Raw genomic sequence first — 19548 nt, 5'->3', positions numbered from 1 at the left:
GAACATGTTCATGCTGTCTGCAGAGGCTCTTGGCTGCTCCTGGAGCGCTCCTCTTGGGCTGAAAGACAAAAAAGAGGCAACACTTCACAGTTAGTTGGTACCACCACTTCCAGAGTATCTTTACCAACTGCCTTGGGTCATGCAGGAACACTGGCTTCCTCCAGGAACAGGCCTGAGCTGTCTCCCCACAGGACAGCACTCAACAGGCAGAGCAGCCTTCCACGTTTCCTGTTCCCCAAGCTCTCCCTGCTGAAGAACAACAGACATGTTTTCTGTATTGTTTGGACACAGGCACATCAACCAGGAAGCACTTCCTTACTCTCCCAGCTCAATTCACCTTTCACCCTGCAACTCCAGCACCTCTTTGAGAAACAGCTTCATGAGAAGCCTCACAGCAGCCTCTTCAGCCTCCAGAATCTGAGCAGTTACTTTGATGTGGAAGAGTTTACACCCTTCCCCCCCAGACTCTGAAGCTGCTCAGTGACACTTCAACTCTTGTCCTTCCTCCACAGGGAAGTTAGTTTTACAGCTGGGGTCATTAAGAAAATGAGGTTTAAACCCCTTGTGTGCTCTGACTAGCAGAGAGTACCAACCACCCTTAGAAGCCACATTCCAACCCTTGAGTACACCAAACCTTTTCATCCAGCTAATTTGCACACTAGGAATTATGTTAAGGCCCAGCAGTGAATTTCCAGGAGGAGACAAGGCTGACATGTGCCACCTGCCCACGCTGCAGTGACAGGGGTGCTGCCACCGTGACAGCAGCACATCACACCCCTTAAACACTGTGCTGCAGAGCCATGTGCTTCACCTCACTGAACTTCTGTGCTTCACCTCACTGAACTCCTGTGCTTCACCTCACTGAACTCCTGTGCTTCTCACAGAGACTGCACCGCTGGCTTTGTGAAGGCTCCATTCACAGCACCCACACCCTCAAGCTTTCATCTTGAGTGAGGCCATGCCAGAGTGAGAGTGCCAGGAAGCCAGGTTTCTACTTAAAACTGGAGCCATTTCTCTTTTGAGCAAAGGCATCACACACTCCTGCTTGTCTCCCACATCACTTCTGCACTCTGCCAGCTGCTCCTCCCAGCCCTCAGGACGCTGGGTGATTGCTCACTGCATCCACAGCGACCCAAAGCACTCTGGTAACACAAACCATCATTTCTGTCCAAATCCATCAGTTTCACAGGCTGAGGACTGCACAGACACTGGAGTGGGTTTTCACTGACAGTATCACACCAGAGGTCTCCTGGATGTTCTGGAAAGGCCACAGGCAGGCTTTTGATTCCACTGTCACCTTCTGCCTTGCCATATGAAATGACACAACACTTATCCCTGCAATACAGCTGCTAGCTTCTGGTGGGTCTTGCCATTAAGATCTGGGGGGGCAGAAGAGCCTTGGACATCAGCACTTCCAGGTGACCAGAGTATCCAGGACCTAGAACATGAACATCATTAACACACCTGTGGCCACTAAGCATAACCCACACAAACACCAGACACCTCACACAGATAAAGTGAGCCATACACCCCCACAGGACTGCTCTGTCTCTTGCATCAGGCACTCTTTTGGGGAGTTCTGAACTACCTTTTCTGCATTTCAGTATGCTACAGTAACTCTCAGTTGAGACATCAGTCCCATCTACACCTTCAGGCAAAGCAGCCTGGTGAAACCAGTGAAATACAGTTCATCTGCAGAGCAGGATGCCTCCTCCTCTCCTCCCCACAACAGCAGCACAGACAAGAGGGAAGTGGAGCAGCAGTGGGGCCAATGGTGGTGACAAGTGATTGTTTCCAAACCTAGGTAACACAGGATAGCTGTTAACTCAGCAGACTTACCCTGGGTGAAAGTTCGTTTAAGCTTTCTGCCAGCCACAGAAAGACAACCAAGCTCCTCAGCTGGCCCACTGCAATACTTACCAGCATTACATGGTACGAGCTTAAACAAGCTTGAAGTCTACAGGGTGCAACTGTTGAGAGGCCACCACACCACTGCCCCCATTCCCCCCCCACAGCATCCCTCACCCACAGGCATCTGCACAGAACCACCCTATGGAGGACAGAAACACAGGGGCTTAACCTGGCATTCTGAATTCTTCAGGTGCATGCAGCTACTAATGGAGGCTGTAGTAGCAATGGAACACTACTCTGCTCCTCCCTTCAGTGATGAATATGGCAAAGCCAGACAAGGCCATGGTGGGCAGAAGCAACTCCTGTCCCAGGACACTGCTCATTTTCCAAGAAGGCAAGCAACTGGCCCAGATGCAGTGTGCCCAGGCAGCCAAGAGGGCCAATGGCATCCTGGCCTGCATCAGGAACAGTGTGGCCAGCAGGAGCAGGGAGGTCATTCTGCCCCTGTACACTGCACTGGTTAGGCCACACCTCGAGTCCTGTGTCCAGTTCTGGGCCCCTCAGTTTAGGAAGGAGGTTGACTTGCTGGAACGAGTCCAGAGAAGAGCAACAAAGTTGGTGAGGGGTTTGGAACACAGCCCTGTGAGGAGAGACTGAGGGAGCTGGGGTTGCTCAGCCTGGAGAAGAGGAGACTCAGGGGTGACCTTATTGCTCTCTACAACTACCTGAAGGGAGGTTGTAGACAGGCTGATGATGGTCTCTTCTCCCAGGCAGCCAGCACCAGAACAAGAGGACACAGTCTCAGGCTGCACCAGGGGAGGTTCAGGTTGGATGTTAGGAAGAAGTTCTATACAGAGAGAGTGATTGCCCATTGGAATGGGCTGCCCGGGGAGGTGGTGGAGTCGCCGTCATTGGAGGTGTTCAGGAGGAGACTTGCTGGGGTGCTTGGTGCCATGGGTTAGCTGTTTGGGTGGGTTGGATTGGTTGATGGGTTGGACATGATGATCTTGAAGGTCTCTTCCAACCTGGTTTGGTTTATTCTAATAAAGATTCTTCACCTGGAGTGAGCTAGCCTTAGGAGACAATGACATGCATCACTGTGGTACCACCAGGTCTGACAGGCTGCACTGCCCAGCTTGAGTAACTGCACCACCACCTCACACCACCCTTTTCCAAGCACTGCAGTGTACCCTGGGGCACAGGGACTGTGCAGCTAGTGGGAGGCAATGTGCTGAGGGAATGCACTGTACTTACCTCCAGGAGGAGCCCCAGTGTAGCATAAAAACTTGCCACACTCTGTTGCCTGAGCCTTACCACCACTCCACTCTAACCAAGACTGCCAAGGAGCCTGTGAAATTCTTCACAGCTCTTTCCAAGGCAGTATCTTCTCGAAGTCATACAGTACTTTATTTCACAGGAATCGGCTGTGTGTACAGACAGTGTTATCTCACAAGCCACCAATGTCTTGAGTAGCCTCCCTTCTAGCTCTGAGCAAAGACCTTCTGCATGGTGTTTAAGGGGAACTGGAGTGTGCTAGCTGAGACTTAATTAGTCTCTGGCTCGTCAAACAGGTCATTTCCCATTTCTCTACAGAGACTAGCAAAAGCAGGGCTGATGTTCAGCACAGAAAAGCCCACAACCCTCTGCTCAAAATCTACCTCCTACACTCCAGAGGGGAGCACTGCTCCGAGCATCCAGTCCCGTGGCTAAGCCGTACCAACGGCGGAGAGCAGCACGGGGAGAAGCAGGGGAAGCACACCGAGAGGTACCAGGCACCCCATCCATTCCCTCAGCTTTTCCTCTCGAGGGAGGTCCTACAGACGGCTGCCTTTGGGAGGGAGACAGGCTCCTCCTGACGGTCACGCTAAGCCTACGACAGCCAGAGGTCGTTAGCGCAGTCACGGCGCAGCAGAGAGGCCGCCGCAAGCCCGGGGACAGCCCCGGCCCGGCCAGCAGCCTGTCACCCGCCCTGCCGCAGGGCCCAGCCTGCGCCCCGCTGAGGGCCTCGGCCCCTGCGCCCAGCCGGGCTCAGCGCCGCTCCTCCGCGCCGGGGCCACACACACCCGCCGGGGCCAAACACAAACACACCGGCACCCACGGCCCCGGGCGGGGCTGCCCTGCCCTGCCGGCGCACACCCCCCGCCTGCCCCAAGCCACCGCAGCCGCCTGCCCCGGCAACGAGAGCCACCCCTGCCCCAAGCCATCGCAGCCGCCTGCCCTCACAGCCCCGGCCCGCAGCCGCCTGCCCCGGCCAAACGAGAGCCACCCCTGCCCCGGCCCACAGCCGCCTGCCCCGGCCGAACGAGAGCCACCCCTGCGCCGCCTGCCCCGCAGCCGCCTGCCCTCGCGGCCCCGGCCCGCAGCCGCCTCCACGCCCCGCAGCCTCCGTCGGGGCCCCGCTCCAGTGCCCGTGCCGCCGGGCTGCGCCTGCCACAGCGCCCCGCTGCAGGCAAGCCAGGGTCCCTCCCGGCGCGCAGAGAGGATGAGCCCCGACGCCTGCTTCTCACCCCGCGCCTCGCTCCCGCCACGGAGAAGCACTGCTGTACCGACAGCCAGCCAGCACCGCGGGACGACCGGCCGCTACAGAACGTCCTGCGAGGCCCTCCGCAACTCGCCGCACCCCCTCAGCCTCCTCCTTCCCTCCCACCCCCTCGTACAAGCCTTTCTTTCTACCCCCGGGACCAGAACCCGATTCCCACTCTCCCCCTCTTCCGACATCTTAACCAGGTTCCCCGGCCGCTCGTCCCGAGCTAAAGCATCGCACGCCATCAACATGGCGGCAGCCGCCCCCGCCGCCTGCCTCCCCTCCCGCGCCACTCTGCGGCCGCGCAGCGCGGGAGCTGCCGGGAAACGGAGTCTCCGCCTCACGAGCTGTGGACGAACTGTCCTCCTCAGAAAACTACAAGTCCTAGAAGCGCTCGCGGTGGCGGGCGCCAGCCAATGGGGAGGAGGCAGCGCGGCCCCCTCGCCCCGCCCCGGCGGGCGAGAGGGGTGATGTCATTGCCCAGCGGGCGGCCGCGGGGGCGCGCCGTCGTTCATTGTGCTCGGCCGGTGCCGCCTCCCGCTGCCGGCCACGGCGGGGGGGCCCTTGCTCTTGCTGCCTCTCCGCTCCGGCCCCCTAGCACCGGCCCGGGGCGGCCCTGATCCTTCATCAGCCCGGGGGGGGCTGTCTTGCACCACGGGTGGCTCTGTACTCATCTCCGAAGAGGGTTGCCCTACACCCAGCTCCGCTGCACTCATACCGGGGTGGGGGCCTGTCCTGACTCAAGAGTGGCTCAGCACCCATCCCGAGAGGCTGCGCTGCACAGGGACAGGAGCTCGGCACCCATCCCTGAGCGGGACTGTCTTGCAGCCAGCCCCGCTGCGCCCATCTCGGGGAGCTGCCCTGCACCGGGAAGGCTGCCAGCACCCATCCCCGAGGGCCTGCACCGCGCCGGGGGCAATCCAGCACCTCCCCCCTGTGTGAGTGAGGGGCTACACCGCCCCCCACCCCACTATCCACATTGTCGGGCGGCCCGGGGTTGCCAGCCTTCTCTCACTGCCGCTCACCGGCTCCTGGCTCCCGCCTCGTTTTGTGGTCGTGGAGAGGGAGGACAAATCCCAAACCAGGTGAGTTCTGCGCCTTTTTTCTCTTCCCCCCCATCCCTCCTCCTCTGCGTGTGTGTTTTACCATCTCCTTTCACATCTCTCCCCAACCGCTTCCCATCTCCCCGTGCTCTTCCCCGCGCTATGCGTTCCCCGGCGGGGGGAATTGCCGAGCTGGGCTGCGCCGCTTTCCCTTCGCATTGCTGGAGAAAAAGGGGGGGGGCGAGGGGGCAACCCTCAAGCCTCCATACATCAGAGAAGAAGCGCGGAGCCGAGCTGCCCTCTCCGCTCCTCGGACCCGGCGGGCAGGTGTGTCTCCCCCGCGGCGCCACCTCCCGCAGCCGGCCTCGAACTCTCGCAACTCCGGGATGCTCCGGGCGGCCTGAAATAGCGCGGTCCCCCACGGCGGACAGCGGGGAGGAGCCCTGCCCCGTTTGTCCTCTGCGCTGCGTGCAGCGGGAAAGAAGATGGGTTTGTAACTGTTGTCGTTAAGTGCTGCTGAACGCCTCCGAGAGCCCGGGCTCCTGCGGGGGGGAAGTGCATTTTGTAACAAGTCAAGTAAGCGAGGTGTGGTTTGGGATGGGTTTTGGGGCGCTGGTTGCTACGTCGTATGCTTTGACACCTGCGTTCCTCCTCCCCATCAGGGGAATGGGGTGGGAATCAAACTGACTCTCCATTCTGGTTGTGGGCTCGGTCCAGGCTTCTCTTGCGAATCGTATCATGAGCGTACACCTTAACAAGCGCCAGCTGGATGCTGTCAGTTGGACAGCCTGATGGTTTCTTTCAGCTCCCCAACTCCCACTCCCGGCTTCTTCCCTTTTGTTGTGAATACAAGAAGTGTGTGTATTTTCAACTTGGTGACACAACTTTGTGGTCCAGCAGAGCTTCGTTTCAAGTTGGTTTTTTGTTTCCCTTGCTGTTTGCGAGGTGCAGTTCAGAGCTTTTCTCGACTGATTCTATGATATTAGTGCAAGATAGTAGATGGCTGTGTTGGTTTTTTTCCCTTGGTGCATAATGTTAGAAGGTTTTGGCCCCTTCTGCAACTATGCTACTGCTGCATCTGCACTTGTGGCCCCCAGACATCTGCTTTTGTGCTGGTGGCAGTGAACTGTGTGCACACAGAGGGGTCCTGCTTGCCTCAAATCGGTCAGCGTCTTTTGGTGCCCTTTAAAGTTAATCCACTCCAAAGCCTGGCTTGGAGGCTGTTGTGAGATCAGGAAGAGAGTGTGCAGCTGAGCTGGTCGGGCTTTTTTCTCCTCTCCCTTTCCTTTCCCTCTGCTGCATAATTTGCTTCTGCGCTTCTCTTGTGTAACTGGCACTGTGTGTCCTCTGGCAGGCTCTGCCTGGAATCACAGCACTGGGGGACAAATGACATGAGTGCAGTGGGGACAATGAAGCTCCCTGTTTGGTTTGATCAAAGTGTTTGTAAACACCAAGGCGGTGGTTGGGCTGGCCCTGCGCACTGCACAACGCCTTGCAGCCTTCCCTCTTCCAGTGGAGCAAACATGCTGCATCCACACCTCCTCCTCCTTGGGTTTATCCGTTTTTCCTTCCTTCCTCTTTGATACTGACTCAGAGGGGAAGAACAACGGTGTGTCCAGCAGTTGCCTTTGTCTGGCTGGTCTTTTGAAAGCATTTTTATTTCCTGGAGTGGCATTTTGCTCTTTATTTTACAAGGAAGGGAACAGATAATCTAATAGAGGGCTCCCCGTCTTGGCTGTAAAAGGAGAAGTTTTATAGCAGTGATTTTGTTAGCTATGGAGAGAAGGCATAGGGAATGCAGTGATAATCTGAAAGAGTGGCCTGGGAAGTATTGATACAGAAGTTGGGAAGAAGAAGCTAGGAATCCATGGCCAGGGGGTTTGTGTGCAGGTAATGCCATTTTTGTGATGTCCCTCTTTTGGTTCTGCTTTCATGTTCCTATCCATATAGCTCTTCACAATATGTACTGTGGTTATGCTTGCTTTGCTGTTTGCCTCACACTTATTACATGTGTTGAATTAAGAAATATTTGTGACAATTTGTACTCTTATTTTCAAGCTCTATTGTACTACAGCAAGAAGGGGATTAGAAATGTGCCTCAGAAATTCACACAATTGTAAGATGAAATCTTGTCTTGCTGCAACAGAAATACAGGCACATAAAAACTGACCTAAGGCTGCAAATCACTCGAGAGATGAGTGAGTGCTGTGATGAGCAGAGGGGCCCTTCCTCTGCAGTATTTGGAGTTCTGATCTTCCAGAGACCTATTCGAGTGGTCCCCAAGATGCCAGTTGCTGGGAGCAGAGAGGCTGTCCTGAGAAGGCAGCTCTCAGTAATTCCTCTGCTCTTTCCCCACCCCCAGCTTAATTTGCTCCTCATGTCCAGTGCCTGAAAGGGGATTCAGTACTGGATGCTCTGATAGCCATACCCTGTCCAGTTTGTTTGGTCTTGTGGTTTGGTTTTTTGTTTGGTGTGGGGTTTTTTTTGTACTTTAGTCCTTTTCTTAATCATTGAGTCCTTTTCTTAATCATTAGTCATTGATTGACTTCTTAGGGAAACCAGAAGTCACACCTGTGTGAGTTGGCTTTACCAGCATCAGGGCCCTGCATTGAACTGCCTGTCCTAGAACTTCTGCAGAAAGAGGTTTCATTTGCCCTGGGATTCTGGGGTGTCTTCTAACTTCACCTATGGGGGGAACCCAAAAACTGATCAGATGAGGTGAACTGGGAAGAGCCAAGGTTGGGACAGGCTTACTGTCTTTTAAGCTTCATTTTTTTTCAGTGCCCTGAAGCTGAGCTATGAGAGGACAATGATTTTTGTAACCTGGACTTGGGGTCTGGTGAGGCAGCTGGAGTTTCTGAAGGGAGCAGGTGGCTGTGCCTCCAATACTGTGCTCAGGTTGGGCTCTTCACCACAAGGACAGTGAGTTGCTGGAGCACGCCCAGAGAAGGGCAATGAAGCTGGTGAGGAGTATAGAGCACAAGGCTTACGAGGGGCCGCTGAGGGAACTGGGATTATTCAGCCTGGAGGAAAGGAGGCTGAGGGGAGACTACTCTCTGCAACTACCTGAAGGGAGGTTGTAGCAAAGTGTGTGTGGATGTCTTCTCCCAAGCGATGAGCAGAAATGGCCTCAGGTTGAATCACCTGGGTTTAGGTTGGATATTTGGAAAAAAGTCTTTACCAGAAGGGTTATAAAGCACAGGAATAGGCTGCTCACCATCTCTGGTCTACTAGATGTGGTGCTGAGGGACATGGTTTATTTGTGACTTGGTAATGTTAGGTTGGGGGGTGGACTTGATGATCTGAGAGGTTTATCCTGACCAAAACAATGCTGTGATTCTAAGAAGGCTCTGAGGGCAACTGAACAGTCACTTCCCAAACAGGCATGGAGGGGGAAGGTGTTTGCAAGCAAACTGAACCTCCCTCACCTTCCCATGGGAGAGTTTTCCAATCTTTGCTGAGCTGGGTGAAGTGTTGCCCTTCTTCCCAAGCCCAGCTGCAGGTGGTAGATGTTGCTTGCAGCCGGAGCTGGAGCGCTGAGGCTCTCCATCACAAGTTGCAAAGCTTCTAGTTCTAGCTCTGGAGCTGCCCTTGTTTGGTCCTGCCTGTGACAGCCAGGCTGGTATCCATCAGTGGCAGTTTCAGGTGCTTCTGTTAACTTGTGGGGTGTGTCCTAGATAGATGCATCTGCAGCTGGGTTTGGTTTTGCTGGGGTAGGAGGTTGTTGGCATTTTCTTACGTGTACATAAAACACAGCCAAAGGAGAAATGGTAGTTGGGAGCTGGGTAAATTCCTTTCCCAGCATTGGGGACCGTTGCCCTTGGGTTTTTTAGGACAGGCCAACAGTCTGAGTGCAAGCCTTGCTCTTGGCAAGTACAGAAGGAGGAGTGGGGAGTATGCTATGAGCTAATTTGTGTGTATTGCCAAATCACCAGCCAGGCAATGCAAAAGTTCAGGAGGTTCTTTGCACCAGCGTGGCTGGCATGGCAGGGGTGCAGGAGGTGGCACAGGGTGGGCATACCTCCCTGCCATGAGGTTGTTCAGACCAGGAAGCTCCTGTGGATGCTATCCAGACTTCACAGCAGGAGAATTAGGAGACAGTAAAACAATCTTATGTATTGCAGATGGGTTTCTGACACCAAAACCATCAACCCTCGGGGCAGAGACGCTCAGCAACGGCCCTGCTTTGGCTGGAAGTGATGAGATGACCTAAGGCAATGTTTTGATTGACTCTCCAGTTTCTGTAATTTCATTTTACAGCAAGTCATTTAGCTTCCTGCTCCCCCAGTGATTCTGTCAATAACTAACTAAATCCTCACTTTATTTTTAATGACTCTCTTACAACATGAAACAACTGATCTGTCATGTTTGTCATTTAATCCTGGTGCCTCTTGGTCAGCCTGTGCTTAAATCATGAATTTCAACTGGGGGAGGAGGTTGAGTCAAATATTCCTCTGGTGCTAATACGTTGAATTAATTAGGGCAGAACAAGGATGAACTTGTCCCTTAAAATTACTGTCAGAGTCAAGACCACATTAAAGTCTGTTGCTGTTACAGCAGTTTCATAACTAATCTGTGCTATTAAACCCTGGCCCTCAATGAGGAATCAGTGAGATTTGTGTTGTAATGTCATTTGATTTCACCTTGTGTAGATAAAAGTCATTAGAGAGCTTTGTTGCTTTGAGCTGGGGGATAGGTATTTAGGTTGTGAACAGCTTGAGTCTGAATTGCTATTTGTCATCTTGCCTCTCCTGGAGCGACTGCTCTCACTGAACTGAGCTTTTCTCTGCAGAGCTGCACTCTTCCCTCATATACTTCAGGCAAAATTCAAACCACCTAACTAAACTAGCTTAGATATTAATTTCTTCAGCTAATTAAGAAACACTGAGAAGGAGAAGGTCTTGTTTTGCTTGACATAGAGAACCTCATGGAAATCTACTGCTGGATACTGTTTGGTTTTATTTTCCTTTTTAGCAGAAATGCTTTCTTTTAGGTAGTGCTGAACTAGAAAAGTTAACTGTGACCTTTAAGTATCTGAATGGTGTTTTCTTTTAGGCTTTGGAAAGGGTAATGGGAAAGGGAAGAAGAGAAGAGGAGGAAGGGCTGTGCTGGCATGAAAAAAAAAAGAGCTTGCACATGCTTCTCAAAAGACAGTATCCTGCAGGGTGGGTTTAAAAGGGAAGGGGAAAAAAAGGCATTAGGGATGCCAAAGTACACAGAAGTCAAGCAGTGTTTGGGAAACCGTCCTGCTAAAGATGCTTTCCACAGGGAGAGGAACTTCATGCAGGGCCCCAGCAGCCCTGCCCATTGCTGTGCTGAGCTCTCTCTCATCTGAAATGAAGTTACCACCAACTACAGTCTGCTTTTTCCTTTGATGAAGCGCAAAGCCAGTTGCTCGGAGGGCTGCAGGCGTGGTGGGAGTGATTCTTTCTGTCCGTCCAGCTGCTGTATGTGGAGGGGAATGGTCACACAGCTGCTGCCCAGAGGCTGGTGCGTGCGGGGCCTTGGTGCCAGGTGTGGGAGCAGCAAAGAAAACGAATGTGGCTGCGTTGTGAGACCTTGGCCTCCTGCAGCAGCAGCCACCGACATGAGCTCTCCAGAGTGCTTTGGACCAGCCCCTCACATCTCCACAAACAATTGAAAGTAACCTGTTATTGCTTCAGGAGGAGGATTGCTCCCATGGAACTGTTGAGGTTGGAAGAGGCCTTTGAGATCATCAAGTTGAGCCACTTGCCTACCACTGCTGTCTGTGGAAGTGAAGGGATCCCTCTCTGGAGTAATCAAGTGGTTGGAATGGAATAGATCACTCGGAAGGGACCCAGAAAGGTCATCTAGTCTAACTGCCTGCCTTCAGAACTGACCAGAAGTCAGAGCATGTTACCAAGGGCTTTGTCCAAATGCCTCTCAAACACTGACAGGCCTGGGGCATTGGCCCCTCTTCCAGTGTTTGATCAGTAAATAAATGCTTCCTGATGTGCAGCCTAGACCTCCATTGGTGTAACTTTGAGCCATTCCCATGTGTCCTGTTACTGGATACCAGAGAGAAGAGCTCGGTACCTCCCTCTGCACTTCCTCTGTTGAGAGCCTTGAGGCTGCTGTCAGCCTCCTCCTCCCCAGATTAGGCAAACCCAAAGCCTGTCTGCACCTCACAGAGCATACCTTCCAGCCCAATCACCAGCTTTGCTGTCCTCTGACAATCCTGTATGTACAGGATGTTTCACCTGGCATGTCACCAGTACCAGCTCGAGGGGAGCTGCTGACACGCTTGTCTCCATCTTTCTTGGCCCTTGTTTGCCATGTGTCGAAGCATTTTCTTGCTCCAGCACAACTGTCCCACCTCCTCTTCTGCCTTTGGTTTTCATCTCTCTAGTGATGTTCTGCAATAAGCTTTGGGAGCTTGGATGTTCCCCAACTGCAGATTGATCTGGGGAATGCTGTGGTGGGTGTAAATGGATATTCTCACCTGAAGAAGACATGGTTGCAGTAGGGAATAGGTCACTAAATGTGTGGAGTAGAAGGAAGAATGTGTGCCTGGTGTGTAGATCAGGCCACCTGTGCTCTTCCCTGTGGCAGGTGAAACCTGAGTACAGGAACTTACCAGGAGCCTTTTGTCACTCTTTTGTTCCACTTACCCATTCCTCTATATCCACAAGAGTGGTGGGAGATCCAGAGAGATCCCAGATCCACCTTCAGGATGTAGATCGACGCCTTGAGGTGGGAGGTGGATGGCAACACTCAGATTTAGGGCTGATCAAAGAACCAGTAAAAGGGGTTGCTAGGATTAGAAAAGAGATTTGGACTTTGCTGTGTTGCAGAGAATGCTCTCAGTAATGAAAAGCTGACTTGAAAAATAATCATTAGCACTTCTCTGTGATTTAAATTTCATTGCCTGAGCACAGGGCAATGGCAAATAGATCAGTCAAGGCTTTTCATCTAGCAAGGTTTTAAAGGAATCCAGCTGCATGTCTAATTAGTGAGAAGTTCTCCACGGTGCCATCTCTGTGGTTCCAGGCTCTAATGCTTGGTGTTTTCATCAGAGCTGTGGCTGCAGCACAGGAATATTTACTTAAAATAACATCCTTTCTTAAAAAAAATGAAATGCTTGCATATAAATTGATGTCTTGGGCAATGTGAGTTCTTGTTAGTGACCTCAAGCAGTCCCCCAGGGGAGCTCCCTGCTGTGTGGTCTTGTTTTTCTGTTGCTTTCTGATCGCAGAAGGGAGGTTTACATTTCATGTTCTCCAGCACTGGACAGTCAAGCTTTGTGTTTTACAATGCTGAACTTGACTGAGAGAGGACATGACTGCACTTGGAAAAAGGATCCATTTTCCCCCTTCTTTCTTTATAACTGTTAAATCAAATACCTGAAAAATAAATGTAGGGTTGAAAACAACCAACCTTCCCTGACTCGTTTGGGACCTCTGTTAGTCTTCTGGAGGCATCAGGTTATTCCATCCTGAGACAAGTCATCTTTGGAGGTGAGAATCAGGTGCTCTGAAATTGCTAAGGGGGGGTCAGTTCACTTTACCAGGAAAAAGATGAAGAGAAATACCACTAGCCTTTTAATTCTTGCACCTACCCCAAAGCTGGTGGCGCTGATATTGGTGCTGGAGTTGGCTGATACTGCTGCAAAGCCGCTCTCCATAATGTCTGAAAAGCTCTGGCAGTCAGGTGAAGTCCCTGAAGACTGGAAGACATTACACCCAGTTTTAAAAAGGGTGCAAAAAAAGTCCCTGGAAATTACCAACCTGTCAGCCTCACCTCTGTGCCTGGGAGGAGTGTGGAACAGATCCTCCTAGAAGCTGTGCTGAAGTGCCTGGAGGACAGGGAGGTGATCCGAGACAGCCATGGCGTCACCAGTGGCAAGTCCTGCCTGACCAGCCTAGTGGCTTTCTACAATGGTGTAACACCACCAGTGGACAAGGGAAGACAACAGATGTCAACTGGACTTTTGCAAGGCCTTTGACATGATTCCCCACAGCATCATTTTCTCTAACCTGGAGAGAGATGGATCTGATGGGTGGACTGTTCAGGAACTGGTTGGAAGAGCTCGTGCAAAGGGTTCTGGTCAGTGGCTTAATGTCCAGATGTAGGTGGGTGGCAAGGGGTGTCCCCCAGGGGTCTGTACTGGGACCTGTGCTGTTCAGTATCTTCATCAGTGGTATAGACAGTAGGATGGAGTGCCCTCTCAGCAAGTTTGCAGAGGATACTAAACCGAGGAGTGTGGTTGGTAGGACTGAAGGCCGGGATGCCATCCAGAGGCACCCAGACCGGCTGGAGAAGTGGGCTGAGGAGAATCTCATGAGGTTTAACAAGGCAAAGTGCAGGCTGGGGGATGATGAAATTGAGAGCAGCCCTGCAGAAAAGGACTGGTGGATGATAAGCTGGACATGAGCCAACAATCTGTACTTGCAGCCCAGAAAGCAAATTGCATCTGGGAATGCATCAAAAGAAATGTGGCCAGCAGAGTGAGAGAGGTGATTCTGCCACTCTGCTCTGGTGAGACCTCACTGGGAACACTCTGTCCAGCCATGGGATCCCCAACACAAGAGACACTTTAACCTGCTGGAGCAGGTCCAGAGGAGGGCCAGAAAGGTGATCAGAGGGCTGGAGCACCTCTCCTGTGAAGAGAGGATGAAACAACTGGAGCTGTTCAGCCTGGAGAAGAGAAGGGAGACCCTTTAACTACATCTCAGTATGTGCAGGGGACCTGCAGGAAGGCTGGGGAAGGACAGTGGGGAAGGGTTTGTAGCAATAGGACGAGGGGAAGTGATTTTCAATTGGAGCAGATTTAGGTTGGGCATAAGGAGGAAGTGCTTTACAGTGAGAGTGGTAAAGTACTGAAACAGGTTGCCTAGGGATGTGGCTGAGGCCCTGTCTCTGGAAATACTGAAGATCAGAGCTGGTGTGGCCCTAGGCAGCCTGGTTCTAGCTGGAGGTGTCTTTTGTCACTGCAAAGGGGTTGACCTTTGAGGATCCCTTTCAAGCTGATGCAGTTTGTGAATCAGTGCAGCATGTCCTGTGGAGAAAAGGCATTAACCTTGATAAACTTGTGGCAATGAGTTTAATTAAACCCCCAGCAAGGAATGGCATCACTTGTAACGTTCACAAGAGCAGAAGAACATGTTTGGAATGTCTTTGTCTGACCTGGCAAGGGCCCCAGGATGGCTGGTTCCAGCATTAGGTTCCATGTCCTGGCTGGCTGGAGGAGTAGCTGCGAGTGCCACTTGTGTGATGATGGGTTTGGGCTCTGCTCCTCTAATCCCTGTTTCTGTGGCATAACTGCAGAAAAATGGTTTGTTTGGGGTTTTTTTTTTTTTGCTTTAAGGTTGTTGTTTAAGCAGTTTGAAATGAATTCCCCATTTCCTTTCTGGAACACCCTCAAGTGAAATGAATATCTGCACCGTTTCAGCCACACCGGGCACGCAGGTGATGGCTCTCTCCTGCCTGTAGCCAGCAGAAGCCTGTGGCAGCCCTCTAATTTCTCATGTATCTGGTAACAAAAATCTGTACTGCAAATATTTGCCTTTGAGAGCATTAGGTAGTTATGGAGGGGTTGCTGAACACTGTTTGGTCTAGCAAAAAAAGAGACCTATTGCAAAACTGTACCCAAGCTGCATGCAGCAGCAGCTTGAAACAGCAGAGCAAAGCCGGGGCCTGCTTTCTCTGTTGCATTTGTCCTTGTTCTGAACAATTTGTTCCTTCTAAAATGGGAACTCTGCCCATGTATTTTTTTCAAGCAGCAGCATTCACATCTCTAGAATATGGTAGTGGTGTTGTGCTTGGATAGGTAGATTGATCTGTGTGTGTGTGTGCATATAGAAACCCCCAGTAAACCCAGTGTTAACTCTTTAGACAAGCTGGAAGTCTGAAGCCCAAATCTTAGCTCTGGGCTAACAGATTTCTGCTCAACCTCTTGAGGAGGGAAGAAGCATGAGCATGTGGCTGGGTTGAAACTGCTTTGTGGTCTCTCTCTTCAGTGGTGCCCATTGATAGGACAAGGAGCAACAGACACAAACCAGAAAAGAAGTTGCTCCACCTGAATACGAGGAAAACATTAGGCTGAGGGTGGTGGGGCACTGAACAGGCTGCCCCAAGAGCTTGTGGAGTCTCCTCTGGAGGATTTCAAAACCTGCCTGGACCTGATGTTGTGCAATCTCATTTAGGCAAACCTGCTTTGACAGGGGGCTGTCTCCAGGGCCCCCTTCCAACTCCTACCATTCTGTGATTCTGATTTGTTTTAAAGCTCCTCCTCAAGCTGCTGTGTGGCTGGATGCTTCCATTGACAGTGACTTCACCTTACCCATAGTAAACCTTCAGTCTGTTGTCAGTGGAGGTATCATCTGTATCAGTCTTGCCTGTCATCTGTTGTACCTCAGGACTGGGAAACCACTTGATTGAAGTCAGTCTTAAAATTCACCTTTTTTTGCTAGGCTAACTTTTTGGGGACAGTCCATCCAGGCCCATTTGCTTTGCAGCCATGCAGGTGGTTAGCTGCTGTTTAATAATGAAAGCATCTTTCAACCAAATTGAGTGCTGACTTGCACAGCAAAATAACCAAGGGAAACATTCATTGTGGGCTAAGGCTAGCAGAATAAAGGAGGCTGATTGTGAAATAGAGAGGAGCTGAAGTGTCTGCTGAAGTCCTGCAGCTGTACAAAGGCAGCTGCCACAGGAGGGATGAACCTGGCGTGAGTTATTGTCTGTTTGCTGCAGCTGCCAGTCATCGCTGCGGCCAGCCTTCTGCACCACTTCCTAGAGTAGCCCTTAGTAACCAGGCCAGCCACTTGAAATGTCAAGCTCCTTGCTGGAAAATGTGTGAAACTACACACACACTCTTTCCATCTCATTAACACATCTTTCACAAGATTCCATATTTTGCTGGATGACATCAGCTCTTGGAGATACAGAAGAAGGCTTAAAATCTCCTGGGCAAGGTTGGGTGATGCTTAGTTAATGAGTTCATTTATGTCTGGGTCTGGTACTCTGGAGAGTTGGTGCATTCCTGCTCCTTCCTGGGGTGCAGGTTTTGAGCATTCATCTTTTTGGCTGTTCCTGTGTTTGGTGCAGAGATTGGATTTTTATTGTCCACAATTAGTTCTTTGGCATATGGCTTTTGCCTGTTAGTCTCCACATGCTGGGGATCTGCAGTCCTCTGCAGTCTGGAGGTGTTACTGTAACCTGGGGGGAAGAGCCATTAGTGATTCAGGGGAATGGCAGGCTCCTTAAATTCACTGCAAAATGATCTCTACAGTTCAGTTTGGTCTAAAAAGACATTTTCTACTTTGAAGGCAGGACAATTGAATTCTGCATCTGTTTTGTGTTTCTAGGCAAGTCACTTTGGAACTTTCTGTCTCCTGGTTGCCTCCATCTGTAAAATGGAGATAACCTCAGAGGGATGCCTTGAATATTCATCAGTGATTTATTGTGTGCTGCTGAATGGGAGTGTTACAAGCAATGTTAATGAAGTTTATTACTCAGCACGTTGATCAGCGCTTCCAGCATCCCCAGGCTCCAGTGAGCCCCGGCAGATTCTTAGCAGGACTTAGCCTGCAGATGACAATAACAACTCCCATTTACGTGGGGCTTTCCCTTTGGAAGAGCTCCAAGGAGCTTTATAAACTGTAATGCTACCCATAGTGTGAATATTGCCTTAGCAGCCACCAGCTATCAGAGAGGTGCTGCCTGATGGACATTGCGATGCAGCTGGCAGCCCTGTGTGAGGGGAGAGCAGAGCAGGAGTACCACTGGGAGCAGCAGAGGTGACACAGGCAGAGAAACAGGGAGCCAGAATGACACTACTTGAATCATGACTTCTTAGCTTTGATGTGATCAGCAATTTCTAGAGATCAAGTGACTCTCTTGTGCAACATGGCACCGCTGGTGCAGTCCCGTGGTGCTGTGGTGCTGGCTCAATGCCAGCCCAGCAGAACAGAGCCTTGCTAGCTCCCAGGGGTTCTGCTCTTGCAGAATGGGTGCGTGTCTGGAGGCCTTCACTCAAATACTATGGCACAACCATGTCATTTCAGTGGTTTCTCAGGTTGGTGTAGAGGTTGGTGTAATGTCCTCCTCTCAGGGAGGCACTGCTGAGGCTGTGCCTGGAATATTGTGTCCAGTTCTGGACCCCTCAGTTCAAGAAAGACAGTGAGCTGCTTGAGAGAGTCCAGCACAGAGCCACAGAAATGGAGTGGAACATCTTCTGTGTGAGGAGAGCCTGAGGGAGCTGGGGCTCCTCTGGAGAAGAGGAGACTGAGAGGTGACCTCATTAGTGTTTATAAATGTCAAGGGTGAGTGCCCAGAGGCTGGAGCCAGGCTCTGCTGGGGGATGCCCAATGCCAGCACCAGGGGCAGTGGTGGAAGCTGAGGCAGAGGAAGTGCCATGGAAATATGAGGAGAAATTTTTTCACTGTGAGGGTGATGGAGCACGGGAAGAGGCTGCCCAGGGGGTTGTGGAGTCTCCCTCTCTGGAGACATTCAAGACTTGCCTGGATGTGTTCCTGTGTGATCTGGTACAGTGTGGCCAGCAGGAGCAGGGAGGTCATTCTGCCCCTGTACACTGCACTGGTTAGGCTGCACCTCAAGTGCTGTGTCCAGTTCTGGGCTCCTCAGTTTAGGAAGGAGGTTGAGTTGCTGGAACGAGTCCAGAGAAGGGCAACGAAGTTGGTGAGGGGTTTGGAACACAGCCCTGTGAGGAGAGGCTGAGGGAGCTGGGGTTGCTTAGCCTGGAGAAGAGGAGGCTCAGGAGTGACCTTATTGCTCTCTACAACTACCTGAAGGGAGGTTGTAGAGAGGCAGAGGTTGGTCTCTTCTCCCAGGCAGCCAGTACCAGAACAAGAGGACACAGTCTCAGGCTGTGCCAGAGGAAGTTCAGGTTGGATGTTAGGAAGAAGTTCTACACAGAGAGAGTGATTGCCCATTGGAATGGGGTGCCCAGGGAGGTGGTGGAGTCGCCATCACTGGAGGTGTTCAGGAGGAGACTTGATGGGGTGCTTGGTGCCATGGGTTAGTTGTTTAGGTGGGTTGGATTGGTTGATGGGTTGGACACGATGATCTTGAAGGTCTCTTCCAACCTGGTTTGGTTTATTCTAAATAAAGGTGCTCCTGCTCTGGCAGGGGGGTTGGACTGGATCATCTTTTGAGGTCCTTTCCAGCCCCTGAAATTCTGTGGTTCTGTGAAAGGCACAGTCCCTTGGAGGCTGCTTTGTACATCCAAGAGACTTGAAAGTATCATCCTGATAATTTGAGAATTTAATTAGATAACCTTTGAAGGTCCCTTCCAACAAAGCTGCTCTATGAATTTACTGTGACACTGCAGTCCATTCAACCCTTATCTGCCGGAGCAGCTAGTGCTTTCATAGACTAGGCACGAGAGTCATAGAGCTGTAGAATAGTTTGGGTTGGAAGGGCCCTCCAAAGGTCACCTAGTCCAACCCCCTCTGCAGTAAGCAGGGGCACCTGCAAGGCTCAAGTTTTCAAATCCTTTATTATGAAGAGGTTCATCAGCTTCTGTGTCCAAAACAGGAACATGTCTTTTGGAGAGGTTTTGAGCACTTTCAACAGTGCTGGCTGAGTGTTGAAACTTTAAGGGCTCAGAACCACTGAGAACTAAGACATGGAGGTCCAGAAACTGAATAATGCAAATGAGTAGCTCCAATTGGAAGCTGTGACAGGAGCATCTGGAGAAGAAATGCATAGCTGCTTCATGTCCTCTTGGTTGACAGGCATTAAGTGACATGAGCAGCCAGCCAGATGCAACCAAACACACACTGGGCAGCCACACAGTGACAGTGCAGGTGCTGGTTTGGGATGCAGCCTGTCTTGGTCCCAGCTGTGTTGTCTTGGTAATTTTGCTGCAACAGTCTTTCCATCAGTAGCTTTGGAGCTCCTTGGCCAGGCTAGAGGATTGCAAGAGCTTGTTTTAAAGAGAGGGCAGCTTGCTGAATTCAGATGCCTCTTTGGCAACCTCATCCAAAGCTTGCCTGGCGTGGCAAGAGGTTGCATTGTATCATCTTTAGGCTTGCTCTGAGCAAACCATTACCTCTGTTGAGAGCACCCTGGGCTAATGGAGACCTCAGCAGTCAATAAGCACAGTTTGAGGCTTGGCTTCCTGCCTGGCTGTATGCTTACACC

The 19548-nt window shown here is 51.6% G+C and overlaps 1 protein-coding gene across 2 annotated transcripts in view; it reads left to right on the top strand.

Annotated features, from left to right (window-relative positions):
• Window positions 1–4923: 4923 nt before the first annotated feature.
• The window catches only part of RAB30 (RAB30, member RAS oncogene family), a 60457-nt gene continuing 45832 nt past the window's right edge, over window positions 4924–19548 (top strand). Inside the window, exon 1 of one of the 2 annotated variants that reach the window (XM_068146014.1) lies at window positions 4924–5460. The gene's annotated coding sequence lies outside the window, so the exon portion shown is untranslated. Of the gene's footprint in view, window positions 5461–5843; window positions 5995–19548 lie in introns of those variants that run through there. The other variant, XM_068146022.1, reaches the window with a different exon arrangement.

This window comes from Melanerpes formicivorus, unplaced genomic scaffold (assembly GCF_026170545.1).
Source record: "Melanerpes formicivorus ecotype bairdi unplaced genomic scaffold, bMelFor1.0.p_v2 SCAF_1, whole genome shotgun sequence".
Lineage (NCBI taxonomy): Eukaryota > Metazoa > Chordata > Aves > Piciformes > Picidae > Melanerpes > Melanerpes formicivorus.
This window is presented reverse-complemented; position numbering and strand designations above follow the sequence as displayed.